Here is a 14,459-nt window from a genome sequence, read left to right as displayed (position 1 = left end):
AGATATTCACACGTTCATACACATAGCAGTGCAAATATTTCCATGTTTATACAAATAGCGGTGGAGATATTTCCATGTTTATACAGATAGCGGTGTAGATATTTCCATGTTTATAGAGATAGCATTGGAGATATTTATATGTTTATACAGATAGCGGTGGGTATATTTCCATGTTTATACACAAGGCGGTGTAGATATTTCCAAGTTTATAAAGATAGCGGTGTAGATATTTCCAAGTTTATACACATAGCGGTGTACATATTTCCATGTTTATACAGATGGCAGTGTAGATATTTCCATGTTTACACAGATGGAGTTGTAGATATTTCCAAATTTATACAGATGAATGTGTAGATATCTTCATGTTTTTACAGATGGCGGTGTAGATATTTCCATGTTTATACAGATAGCGGTGTCGCTATTTCTATGCTTAAACAGATAGCAGTGTAGCTATTTCCATGTTTATAGAGATAGCTGTGTAGATATTTCCATGTTTATACAGATAGCGGTGTAGATATTTCCATGTATATACAGATGGTAGTGTAGATATTTCCATATTTATACAGATAGTGGTGTAGACGTTTCCATGTTTATACAGATGATTGTGTAGATATTTCCAAGTTTATACAGATAGCGGTGTAGATATTTCCATGTATATGCAGATAGCGGTGTAGACATTTCCATGTTTATAGAGATCGTGGTGTAGATATTTCCATGTTTATACAGATAACGGTGTAGATATTTCCAAGTTTATACACATAACGGGGTAGATATTTCTATGTTTACAGAGATAGCGGTGTAGATATTTTGATATTTGCACTGATTGCGATGTACATGTTTTCATCTTTCACAGATAGCGGTGTACATATTTCCATGTTGACACAGAGAGCTGTGCAGAGATTTCCATGTTTACACAGATATTGTTGTAGATATTCCCATGTTTATACATATAGCGCTGTAGATATTTCCATGTACATAAAGATAGCGGTGTAGATATTTCCATGCTTATACAGATAGCGGTGTAGGTATTTCCATGTGTTTAGAGATGGCAGTGTAGATATTTCCATGTTTATACAGATGGCAGTGTAGATATTTCCATATTTATACAGAGAGTGGTGAAGATATTTCCATGTTTATACAGGTAGAGATGTGGATATTTCCATGTTTATGAATATCTCGGTGCAGATATTTCCATCTTTCTACAGATGACAGTGTAGATGTTTCTATGTTTATAGAGATGGCAGTGTAGATATTTCCATGTTTATACAGATGGCGGTGTAGTTATTTCCATGTATATGCTGATGGCGGTGTAGATATTTCCATGTTTATACAGATGTCGTTTTAGATATTTCTATGTTTATAGAGATAGCGGTGTAGATAATTCCATATTTATACACATAGCAGTGTAGGTATTTCCATGTTTATACAGACAGCAGTGTAGTTATTTCCATGTATATACAGATAGTGGTATAGATATTCCCAGGTTTACAGAGATAGCGGTGTAGATATTTCCATATTTACGCATATTGCGGAGAAGATATTTCTATCTTTACACAGATTGCGGTGTACATATTTCCAAGTTTACACAGATAACTGTGAAGGTATTCCCATGTTTACACAGATAGTGTTGTAGATATTTCGATGTTTATACAGGTAGCAGTGTAGATATTTCAATATTTATAGAGATGGCGGTGTAGATATTTCCATGTTTATACAGGTAGCGGTGTAGATATTTCTATATTTATAGAGATGGCGGTGTAGATATTGCCATGTTTATACAGATGGTAGTGTAGATATTTCCATATTTATAGAGATGGCGTTGTAGATAGTTCCATATTTATACTGATAGCGGTTTAGATATTTCCATGTTTATACAGATGGCGGTGTAGATATTTGCATGTTCATACAGATAGCGATGTAGATTGTCCCATGTTTATACAGGTAGTGCTGTGTACATTTCCATGTGTATACTGATGGTAGTGTGGATATTTCCATGTTTAAACAGATGACCGTTTAGATATTTCCATGTTTTTACAGAAGGCGGTGTACATATTTCCATTTTTATACTGATTTCGGTGTGGATATTTCCATGTTCATACAGAAAGTGGTGTAGATATTTCCATTTTTATATAGATGGCTTTGTAGATAATTCCATGTTTATACAGATGGCAGTGTAGATATTTCCATGTTTATACAGATGGCAGTGTAGATATTTCCATGTTTATACAGATAGCGGTGTGGTTATTTCCATGTTTATACAGATAGCGATGTAGATATTTCCATGTTCATACAGATGGCAGTGTAGATATTTCCATGTTTATACAGATGGCATTGTAGATATTTCTATGTTTATACAGATAGCGGTGTAGCTATTTCCATATTTACACAGATAGCGGTGTAGGTATTTCCATGTTTATAGAGATAGCGGTGTAGATATTTCCATGTTTATGCAGATGGCAGTGTAGATATTTCCATGTGTATACAGACGGCAGTGTAGATATTTGCATGTTTATACCGATGGAGGTGTAGATATTTCCATGTTTATAGAGATGACTGTGTAGATATTTTCATGTTTTTAGAGATGGCGGTGTAGATATTTCCATGTTTATTCAGATTTCGCTGTAGGAATTTCCATGTTTCTAGAGATAGCGGTGCAGATATTTCCATGTTTATACAGATAGCGGTGTAAATATTTCCATGTTTATACAGATCGTGGTGTAGATATTTCTGTAGTTATTTCCATGTTTATACAGAAGGCACTTTAGATATTTCCATGTTTACATAGATAACCGTGTAGATATCTCCATGTTTATACAGTTAGCGGTGAAGAAATTTCCATGTTTACAGATATAGCGCTGTAGATATTTCCACATTTATACAGATAGCGGTGTAGTTATTTACATATTTATACAGATAGCTGTGTAGATGTTTCCATGTTTATTCAGATGTTGGTGTAGATATTTCCATGATTACACAGATAGCGGTGTGGCTATTTCCATGTTTATACAGATGGTAGTGTATATATTTCCATGTTTTTACAGATAGTGGTGTTGATATTTCCATGTTTATACTGATAGCGGTGTAGGTATTTCCATGTTTATACAAATTGCGGTGTAGGTATTTCCATGTTTATAGAGATAGCGGTGTAGATATTTCAATGTTTATACTGATGACTGTGTAGGTATTTCCATGTTTATACAGATGTCGGTGTAGATATTTCCATCTTAATAGACATAGCCATGTAGATATTTCCATGTTTATACAGATGGCTGTGTAGATATTTCCATGTTAATAGACATAGCCATGTAGATATTTCCATGTTTATACAGATAGCTGTGTAGGCATTTCCAAGTTTATAGAGATAGCGGTGTAGATATATCCATATTTATACAGATAGCGGTGTAGTTATTTCCAGGTTTATACAGATTGCGGTGTAGTTATTTCCTTGTTTATATAGATAGCTGTGTAGATATTTCTATGTTTATACTGATAGCCATGTAGATATTTCCATGTTTATGCAGATAGCGGTGTAGACATTTCCATGTTTATAGAGATAGCTGTATAGGTATTTCCATATTTATATAGATAGCGGTGTAGATATTTCCATGTATATACAGATAGCGGTGTAGATATTTCCATGTTTATACAGATAGCGGTGTAGATATTTCCATGTTTATACAGAGAGCGGTGTAGATATTTCCATGTTTATAAAGATAGTGGTGTAGATATATCCATGATTATACAGATAGCGGTGGAGATATATCCATGTATATACATATATCGATGTAGATATTTCCATGTTTATACAAATAGCGAGGTAGATATTTCCATGATTATACAGATAGCGGTGGAGTTATTTCCATCTTTATGCAGATGGCGATGTAGATATTTCCAAGTTTATACAGATAGCGGTGTAGATATTTCCATGTATATACAGATTGCGGTGTAGGTATTTCCTGGTTTATATAGATAGCTGTGTAGATATTTCCATGTTTATACACATGGCAGTATAGATATTTCCATGTTTATACAGATGGCATTGAAGCTATTTCCATGTTTTTACAAATGGCGGTGTAGATATTTCCATGTTTATACAGATAGCGGTGTGGGTATTTCCATGTTTATACAGATAGCGATGTAGATATTTCCATGTTCATACAGATGGCAGTGTAGATATTTCCATGTTTATACAGATGGCATTGTAGATATCTCTATGTTTATACAGATAGCGGTGTAGCTATTTCCATATTTACACAGATAGCGGTGTAGGTATTTCCATGTTTATAGAGATAGCGGTGTAGATATTTCCATGTTTATGCAGATGGCAGTGTAGATATTTCCATGTGTATACAGACGGCAGTGTAGATATTTGCATGTTTATACCGATGGAGGTGTAGATATTTCCATGTTTATAGAGATGACTGTGTAGATATTTTCATGTTTTTAGAGATGGCGGTGTAGATATTTCCATGTTTATTCAGATTTCGCTGTAGGAATTTCCATGTTTCTAGAGATAGCGGTGCAGATATTTCCATGTTTATACATATAGCGGTGTAAATATTTCCATGTTTATACAGATCGTGGTGTAGATATTTCCATGTTTATATAGATACCGGTGTAGATATTTCCATGTTTATACAGACCGCAGTGTAGATATTTCCATGTTTATAGAGATAGCGGTGCAGATATTTCCATGTTTATACAGATAGCGGTGTAAATATTTCCATGTTTATACAGATCGTGGTGTAGATATTTCCATGTTTATGTAGATACCGGTATAGATATTTCCATGTTTATACAGACCGCAGTGTAGATATTTCCATGTTTATAGAGATAGCGGTGTAGATAATTCCATGTTTGTACAGATGGCGATGTTGATGTTTCCATCTATACACAGATTGCTGTGTAGGTATTTCCATGTGTATACAGATGGCATTGTAGATATTTCCATGTTTATACAGATGGTGGTGTAGATATTTCCATGTTTATACAGATGACTGTATAGGTATTTCTATGTTTTCACAGATGGCATTGTAGATCTTTCCACGTTCATAGAGATAGCAGTGTAGATATTTCCATGTTTATACAGATGGCGGTGTAGATATTTCCATGTTTACAGAGATAGCGGTGTAGATATTTCCATATTTGCGCATATTTCGGTGAAGATATTTCCATCTTTACACAGATAGCGGTGTAGATATTTCCATGTTTACACAGATAACTGTGAAGATATTCCCATGTTTACACAGATAGTGTTGTAGATATTTCCATGTTTATACAGGTAGCGGTGTAGATATTTCCATGTTTACAAAGATAGCGGTGTAGATAATTCCATGTTTAGAGAGATAGCGCTAGGGATATTTCCATGTTTATTCAGATAGCGATGTAGATATTCCCATGTTTATACACATAGCAGTGTATATATTTCCATGTTTATACAAATAGCAGTGGAGATATTTCCATGTTTATACAGATAGCGGTGTAGATATTTCCATGTTTATAGAGATAGCATTGGAGATATTTATATGTTTATACAGATAGCGGTGGGTATATTTCCATGTTTATACACAAGGCGGTGTAGATATTTCTAAGTTTATAAAGATAGCGGTGTAGATAATTCCATGTTTATACACATAGCGGTGTACATATTTCCATGTTTATACAGATGGCAGTGTAGATATTTCCATGTTTATACAGATGGAGGTGTAGATATTTCCAAGTTTATACAGATGAATGTGTAGATATCTTCATGTTTTAAAGATGGCGGTGTAGATATTTCCATGTTTATACCGATAGCGGTGTAGATATTTCCATGTATATACAGATAGCGATGTAGATATTTCCATGTTTATACAGATAGCGGTGTAGATATTTCCATGTTTATAAAGATAGTGGTGTAGGTATATCCATGTTTATACAGATAGCGGTGGAGATATATCCGTGTATATACATATATCGATGTAGATATTTCCATGTTTATACAAATAGCGAGGTAGATATTTCCATGTTTATACAGATAGCGGTGGAGTTATTTCCGTCTTTATGCAGATGGCGATGTAGATATTTCCAAGTTTATACAGATAGCGGTGTAGATATTTCCATGTATATACAGATTGCGGTGTAGGTATTTCCTGGTTTATATAGATAGCTGTGTAGATATTTCCATGTTTATACACAAGGCAGTATAGATATTTCCATGTTTATACAGATGGCATTGAAGATATTTCCATGTTTTTACAAATGGCGGTGTAGATATTTCCATGTTTATACAGATAGCAGTGTGGGTATTTCCATGTTTATACAGATAGCGATGTAGATATTTCCATGTTCATACAGATGGCAGTGTAGATATTTCCATGTTTATACAGATGGCATTGTAGATATTTCTATGTTTATACAGATAGCGGTGTAGCTATTTCCATATATACACAGATAGCGGTGTAGGTATTTCCATGTTTATAGAGATAGCGGTGTAGAAATTTCCATGTTTATGCAGATGGCAGTGTAGATATTTCCATGTGTATACAGACGGCTGTGTAGATATTTCCATGTTCCTACACATGACTGTGTAGGTATTTCCATGTTTATACAGATGGCTTTGTAGATATTTCCATGTTTATAGAGATAGCGGTGTAGATATTTGCATGTTTATACAGATAGCGGTGCAGATATTTCCATGTTTATACAGACCGCGGTGTAGATATTTCCATGTTTATACAGATAGCGGTGCAGGTATTTCCATGTTTGTATAGATGGCGGTGTTGATATTTCCATCTATACACAGATGACCGTGTAGATATTTCCATGTTTATAGAGATGGCGGCACAGATATTTCTATGGATATGTAGATGGCGGTGTAGATATTTCCATGTTTATACAGATAGCCGTGTAGATATTTCCATGTTTGTATAGATAGCGGTGTAGATATTTCCATGTATATACACATGTCTGTGTAGATATTTCCATGTTTATACAGATAGCAGTGTAGAAATTTCCTTGCTTATGCAGATCGCGGTGTAGATATTTCCATCTTTCTACAGATGGCGGTGTTGTTATTTCCATGTTTATACACATCGTGGTGTAGATATTTCCATGTATATACACATGTCTGTGTAGATATTTACATGTTTATACAGATGGCAGTATAGATATTTCCATGTTTATACAGAGAATTTTATAAGTATTTCCATGTTTATACAGATGGCGGTGTAGATATTTCCATGTTTATAGAGATAGCTGTGTAGATATTTCCATGTTTATACAGATAGCGGTCTAAATATTTCCATGTTTATACAGATCGCGCTGTAGATATTTCCATGTTTATACAGATCGTGGTGTAGATATTTCCATGTTTATACAGATAGCGGTGTAGATATTTCCATGTTTATAGAGATGGTGGTGTAGATATTTCCTTGTTTATACAGATGGCGGTGTAGATATTTCCATGTTTATAGAGATAGCGGTGTAGATATATCCATGTTCATAGAGATAGCAGGGAGGATATTTCCATGTTTATACAGATAGCAGTGTAGATACTTCCACTTTTATAGAGATAGCGGTTTAGATATTTCATATTTATACAGATAGCAGTGTAGATATTTCAATGTTTATACAGATTGCGGTGTAGATATTTCCATGTTTATACAGATAGCAGTGTAGAAATTTCCATGCTTATGCAGATCGCGGTGTAGATATTTCCATCTTTCTACAGATGGCGGTGTTGTTATTTCCATGTTTATAGACATCGTGGTGTAGATATTTCCATGTTTATATAGATGGCGATGTAGATATTTTCTTGTTTATAGAGATAGCGTTTTAGGTATTTCCATGTTTATACAGATAGCTGTGTAGATATTTCCATGTTTATAGAGCTCGCGGTGTATATATTTACATCTTTATACAGATGGCAGTGTAGATATTTCTATGTTTATACAAATGGCTGTGTAGATAGTTCCATGTTTTTGGAGATGGCAGTGTAGAGATTTTCATGTTTATAGAGATGGCGGTGTAGTTATTTCCATGTTTGTAGAGATACTGGTGCAGATATTCCCATGTTTATTGAGATAGCGGTGTTGGTAATTCCATGTGTATAGAGATACCAGTGTAGATATTTCCATGTTTATAAAGATAGACGTGCAGATATTTCCATGTTTATAGAGATAATGGTGTAGATATTTCCATGTTTATGCAGATGGCTGTGTAGATATTTCCATGTGTATACAGATGGCAGTGTAGTTATTTCCAAGTTTGCACAGATGGTAGTGTAGATCCTTCCATATTTATACAGATGACTTTGTAGATATTTCCAAGCTTTTACAGATGGCGGTGTAGATATTTCCATGCTTATAGAGACAGCGGTGAAGATATTTCCATGTTTATACAGATGGCGGTGAAGATATTTCCAAGTTTATACAGATAGCGGTGTAGATATTTCCATGTTTATACAGATAGCGGTGTAGATATTTCCATGTTTTTACAGATAGCATTGTAGGTATTTCCATGTTTATAGAGATAACAGTGTAGATACTTCCATGTTTATACTGATGGAGGTATAGATATCTCCATGTATATACAGATGACTGTGTACAAATTTCCATGTTTTTACAGATGACGGTGTAGATATTTCCATGTTTATAGAGATGGCAGTGTGGATATTTCCATGTTTATACAGATGGCGGTGTAGATATTTAGATGTTTATGCAGATGGCGGTGTAAATATTTCCAAGTTTACAGAGATAGCGGTGTAGATATTTCCATATTTATACAGAAATTGGTGTAGATATTTCCATGTTCATACAAATGTCTGTGTAGATATTTCCACGTTTATATAGATGGCGGTATAGATATTTCCATGTTTATAGAGATAGCGGTGTAGAAATTTCCATGTTTATACAAATATCGGTGTAGATATTTCCATGTTTACACAGATTGCCGTGTAGATATTTCCATGTTTATATAGATAGCGGTGGAGATATTTCCATGTTTATACAGATAGCGGTGTAGATATTTCCATGTTTATACAGATAGCGGTGTAGATATTTCCATGTTTACAGAGATAGCGGTGTAAATAATTCCATGTTTATACAGCTGGCAGTGTAGATGTTTCCAGGTGTATACAGATGGAAGTGTAGATATTTCCATGATTATACAGATGGCTGTGTAGATATTTCCATGTTTATACACATAACGGTGTGTCTATTTCCATGATTATACAGATAGCGGTGTAGCTATTTCCATGTTTTTAGAGATGGCTGTGCAGTTATTTCCTTGTTTACATAGATGGCAGTGTAGATATTTCCATGTTTATTCAGATGGTGTTGTAGGTATTTCCATGTTAATACAGAGGACTTTCTAGGTAATTCCATGTTAATACAGATGGTGGCGTAGATATTTCCATGTTTATAGAGATAGCCGTGTAGGTATTCCCATGTTTATACAGATAGTGGTGTAGACATTTCCACGTTTATAGAGATAGCGGTGTAGATATTTCCATATTTATAAAGATAGCAGTGTAGATATTTCCATGTTTATACAGACATCGGCACAGATATTTCCATGTTTATACAGGTAGCGGTGTAGATATTTCCATGTTTATACAGGTAGCGGTGTAGATATTTGTATGTTTACACAGATCGCGTGGTAGTTACTTCCATCTTTCTACAGATGGCATTGTAGATATTTCCTTGTTGATAGAGATAGCGTGTTAGGTATTTCCGTGTTTATACAGATGGCGGTGTAGATATTTCCATTTTTATACAGATAGCAGAGTAGATATTTCTATATTTATAAAGATAGCAGTATAGATATTTCCATGTTTATACAGATAGCGGTTAAGATATTTCCATGTTTATACAGATAGCGATTGAGATATTTCCATGTTTATAGAGAGAGCGGTGTAGATATTTCCATGTTTATACAGATAGCGGTTTATGTATTTCCATGTTTACACAGATTGTGTTGTAGTTATTTCTAAATTTATAGAGATAGCGGTTTAGATATTTCCAAGTTTATACAGATAGCGGTGTAGACATTTCCAGGTTTATAGAGATAGCAGTGTAGATATTTCCATATTTAAAGATATAGTGGTGTAGGTATTTCCATGTTTATACAGATAGCGGTGTAGACATTTCCATGTTTATACAGATAGCAGTGTAGTAATTTCCATGTTTATAGAGATAGCGTTGTAGATATTTCCATGTTTATACTGATGTGCGTGTAGATATTTCTATGTGTGTACAGATGGCAGTGTAGATATTTCCATGTTTATACAGATGGCTGTGTAGATATTTCCAGGTTTTTACAGATGGCGATTTAGATATTTCCATGTTTTTACTGATGGCAGTGTGGATATTTCCATGATTATACAGATGGCAGTGTTGATATTTCCATGATTATACAGAACGCGGTGCAGATATTTCCATGTTTACACAGATAGCGGTGTTGGTATTTCCATGTTTTTACAGAGATCGGTGTAGATATTTCCATGTTTCTAGAGCTCACGGTGTAGATATTTCCTTGTTTATACTGATGGTGGTGTAGATATTTCCATGTTTATGCAGATGGCGGTGTGGATTTTTCCATGATTATGCAGATGGCGGTGTTGATATTTCCATGTTTATACAGATATCGGTGTTGATATTTCCATGTTTATTTACCTCGCGGAGTAGATACTTACATCTTTATAGAGATGGCATTGTAGATATTTCCATGTTTATTCAGATGGCGGTGTAGATATTTCCATATTTATACAGAAGGCGGTGTAGATAGCTCAATGGTTATGGAGACGGCAGTGTAGATATTTTCATGTTTATAGATATGGCGGTGTAGATATTTACTTGTTTATACAGATAGCGGTTTAGATATTTCCATGTTTATAGAGATAGTGGTGTATTTATTTCCATGTTAACAGGGATAACGGTGTAGATATTTCCTTGTTTATACAGATGGCTGTGTAGATATTTCCATGTTTATACAGATGACTGTGTAGGTATTCCCATGTTCATAAAGGTGGCGGTGTAGATATTTCCATGTTTATAGAGATAGCTATGTATGTATTTCCATGTTATACAGATAGCGGTGTAGACATTTCCATGTTTATAGAGATACGATTGTAGATGTTTCCGTGTTTATATAAATAGCTGTGTAGACATTTCCATGTTCATAGAGATAGCAGTGTAAATCTTTCCATATTTATACAGATAGCTGTGTAGGTATTTCCGTGTTTATACAGGTAGAGGTGTATACATTTCCATGTTTATGCAGATCTCGGTGTATATATTTCCATCTTTCTACAGATGGCACTGTAGATGTTTCTATGTTTATAGAGGTGGCGGTGTAGATATTTCCATGTTTATACAGACGGCGGTGTATTTATTTCCATGTTTATGCTGATGGCGGTGTAGATATTTCCATTTATAGAAATGGCGTTTTAGATATTTCTATGTTTATAGAGATAGCAGTGTAGATAATTCCATGTTTATACAGATAGCGGTGTAGGTATTTCCATGTTTATACAGATAGCGGTGTAGATATTTCCATGTTTATACAGATAACGGTGTGGATATTTCCATGTTTATACGTATAGTGGTGTAGATATTTCCATGTTTATGCAATCGACTGTGTAGGTATTTCCATGTTTGTACAGATGGCGGTGTAGATATTTCCATGTTTCTAGAGATAGCCAAGTAGATATTTCCACGTTTATACAGCTAGCGGTGTAGATATATCCATATTTTTACCGATAGCGGTGTAGATACTTCCATGTTTATACAGATAGTGGTGTAGATATTTCCATGTTTATACAGATTGCGGTGTAGGTATTTCCATGTTTATGGAGATAGCGGTGTAGGTATTTCCGTGTTTATACAGATGGCTGTGTAGTTATTTCCATGTGTATACAGATGGCAGTGTAGATATTTCCATGTTTATAGACATGGAGGTGTAGATATTTCCATGTTTATACAGATAGTGGTGTAGATTTTTCCATGGTTATAAAGATGACTCTGTAGGTATTTCCATGTTTATACAGATGACGGTGTTGATATTTCCATGATTATGGAGATAGCCATGTAGATATTTCCATGTTTATGCAGATAGCAGTGTAGTTATTTCCGTGTTTATACAGATAGCAGTGTAGATATTTGCATGTTTACAGAGATAGCTGTGTAGATATTTCCATAATTGCGCATATTGCGGGGTAGATATTTCCATCGTTACACAGATAGCGGTGTACATATTTCCATGTTTACACATATAGCTGTGAAGCTATTCCCATGTTTACACAGATAGTGTTGTAGATATTTCCATGTTTATACAGGTAGCGGTGCAGATATTTCCATGTTTACAAAGATAATGGTGTAGATATTTCCATGTTTATAGAGATAGCGATGGAGATATTTCCATGTTTATAAAGATAGCGATGTAGATATTTCCATGTTTATACAGATAGCGGTGTAGATATTTCCATGTTTATAGAGATAGCGGTGGAGTTATTTCCATGTTTATACAGATAGCGTTGTAGATATTCCCATGTTTATACAGATAGCGGTGTAGATATTTCCATGTTTATACAGATAACGGGGTAGATATTTCCATGTTTACAGAGATAGCGTAGTATATATTTTGATATTTGCACAGATTGTGGTGTGCATATTTTCATCTTTAAACAGATAGTGGTGTACATATTTCCATGTTTTCACAGATAGGTGTGTAGATATTTCCATGTTTACACAGATATTGTTGTAGATATTCCCATGTTTTTACAGATAGCGGTGTAGATATTTCCATGTTTATAAAGAAAGCGGTGTAGATATTTCCATGTTTATACAGATAGTGGTGTAGATATTTCCATGTTTACACAGATATTTTTGTAGATATTTCCATGTTTATACAGATAGCGTTGAAGGTATTTCAATATTTATAGAGATAGCGGTGTAGATATTTCCATGTTTATGCAGATAGTGCTGTAGATATTTCCATGTTTATACAGATAGCGGTGTAGACAATTCCATGTTTACACAGATCGTGGTGTAGATATTTCCATGTTTATACAGATAGCGTTGTAGATATTTCCATGATTATACAGATAACGGGGTAGATATTTCCATGTTTACAGAGATAGCGGTGTAGATATTTTGATATTTGCACAGATTGGGGTGTACATATTTTCATCTTTACACAGATAGCGTTGTACATATTTCCATGACTACACAAATAGCTTTGTAGATATTTCCATGTTTACACATATATTGTTTTAGATATTTCGACGTTTATACAGATAGCGGTGTAGATATTTCCACGTTTTACAGATAGCGGTGTAGATATTTCCATTTTTACACAGATAGCATTGTAGATATTTCCATGTTTATACAGATAGCGCTGTAGATATTTCCATGGTATAGAGATGGCGGTGTAGATATTTCCATGTTTATAGAGATTGCGGTGTAGATATTTCCATGTTTATACGGATGGCGGTGTAGGTATTTCCATGTTTATAGAGATAGCTGTGTAGATACTTCCACGTTTCTACAGATGGCTTTGTAGTTATTTCCAAGTGTATACAGATGGCAATTTAGATATTTCCATGTTTATAGATATGGTGGTGTAGATATTTCCATGTTTATACAGATGACTGTGTAGATGTTTGTATGTTTATACAGATGGCGGTGTAGATATTTCCATGTTTATAGAGATAACAGTGTAGATATTTCCATGTTTATACTGATAGCGTTGTAGATATTTCCATGTTCATACAGATAGCAGTGTAGATATGTCCATGTTTATACAGATAGCGGTGGAGATATTTCCACGTTTATACCGATATCGATGTAGATATTTCCACATTTATACAGATAGCATTGCAGATATTTCCACGTTTATACAGATAGCGGTGTAGATATTTCCAAGTTCATACAGCTCGCAGTGAAGATATTTCCATCTTTATACAGATGGCGGTGTAGATATTTCCATGTTTATGCCGATAGTGGTGCAGATATTTCCATGTTACAGAGATAGCGGTGTAGATATTTGCATCTTTCCACAAATTGTGGTGTAGATATTTCCATCTTTACAAAGATAGCTATGTAGATATTTCCAAGTTAATACAGATAGCTGCGTAGATATTTCCATGTTTATACAGATAGCCTTGTAGGTATTTCCATGTTTATACAGATAGCGGTGTAGATATTTCCATGTTCATGCAGATGGCGGTGTAGATATTTCCATGTTTATAGAGATGGCCGTGTAAATATTTCTATGTTTATAGAGATAGCGGTGTAGATATTTCCATGTGTATAGAGATGACGGTGTAGGTATTTCCATGTTTATAGAGATAGTGGTGAAGATATTTCCGCATTTATACAGATACCGGTGTAGATATTTCCATGTTTATACAGATAGCGGTGTTGGTATTTCCATGTTTATAGAGATAGCGATGTAGTTATTTCAATGATTATACAGAT

Source organism: Pan troglodytes, chromosome 2, assembly GCF_028858775.2.
Source record: "Pan troglodytes isolate AG18354 chromosome 2, NHGRI_mPanTro3-v2.0_pri, whole genome shotgun sequence".
NCBI lineage: Eukaryota > Metazoa > Chordata > Mammalia > Primates > Hominidae > Pan > Pan troglodytes.
Note: the sequence above shows the minus strand (reverse complement) of the source record.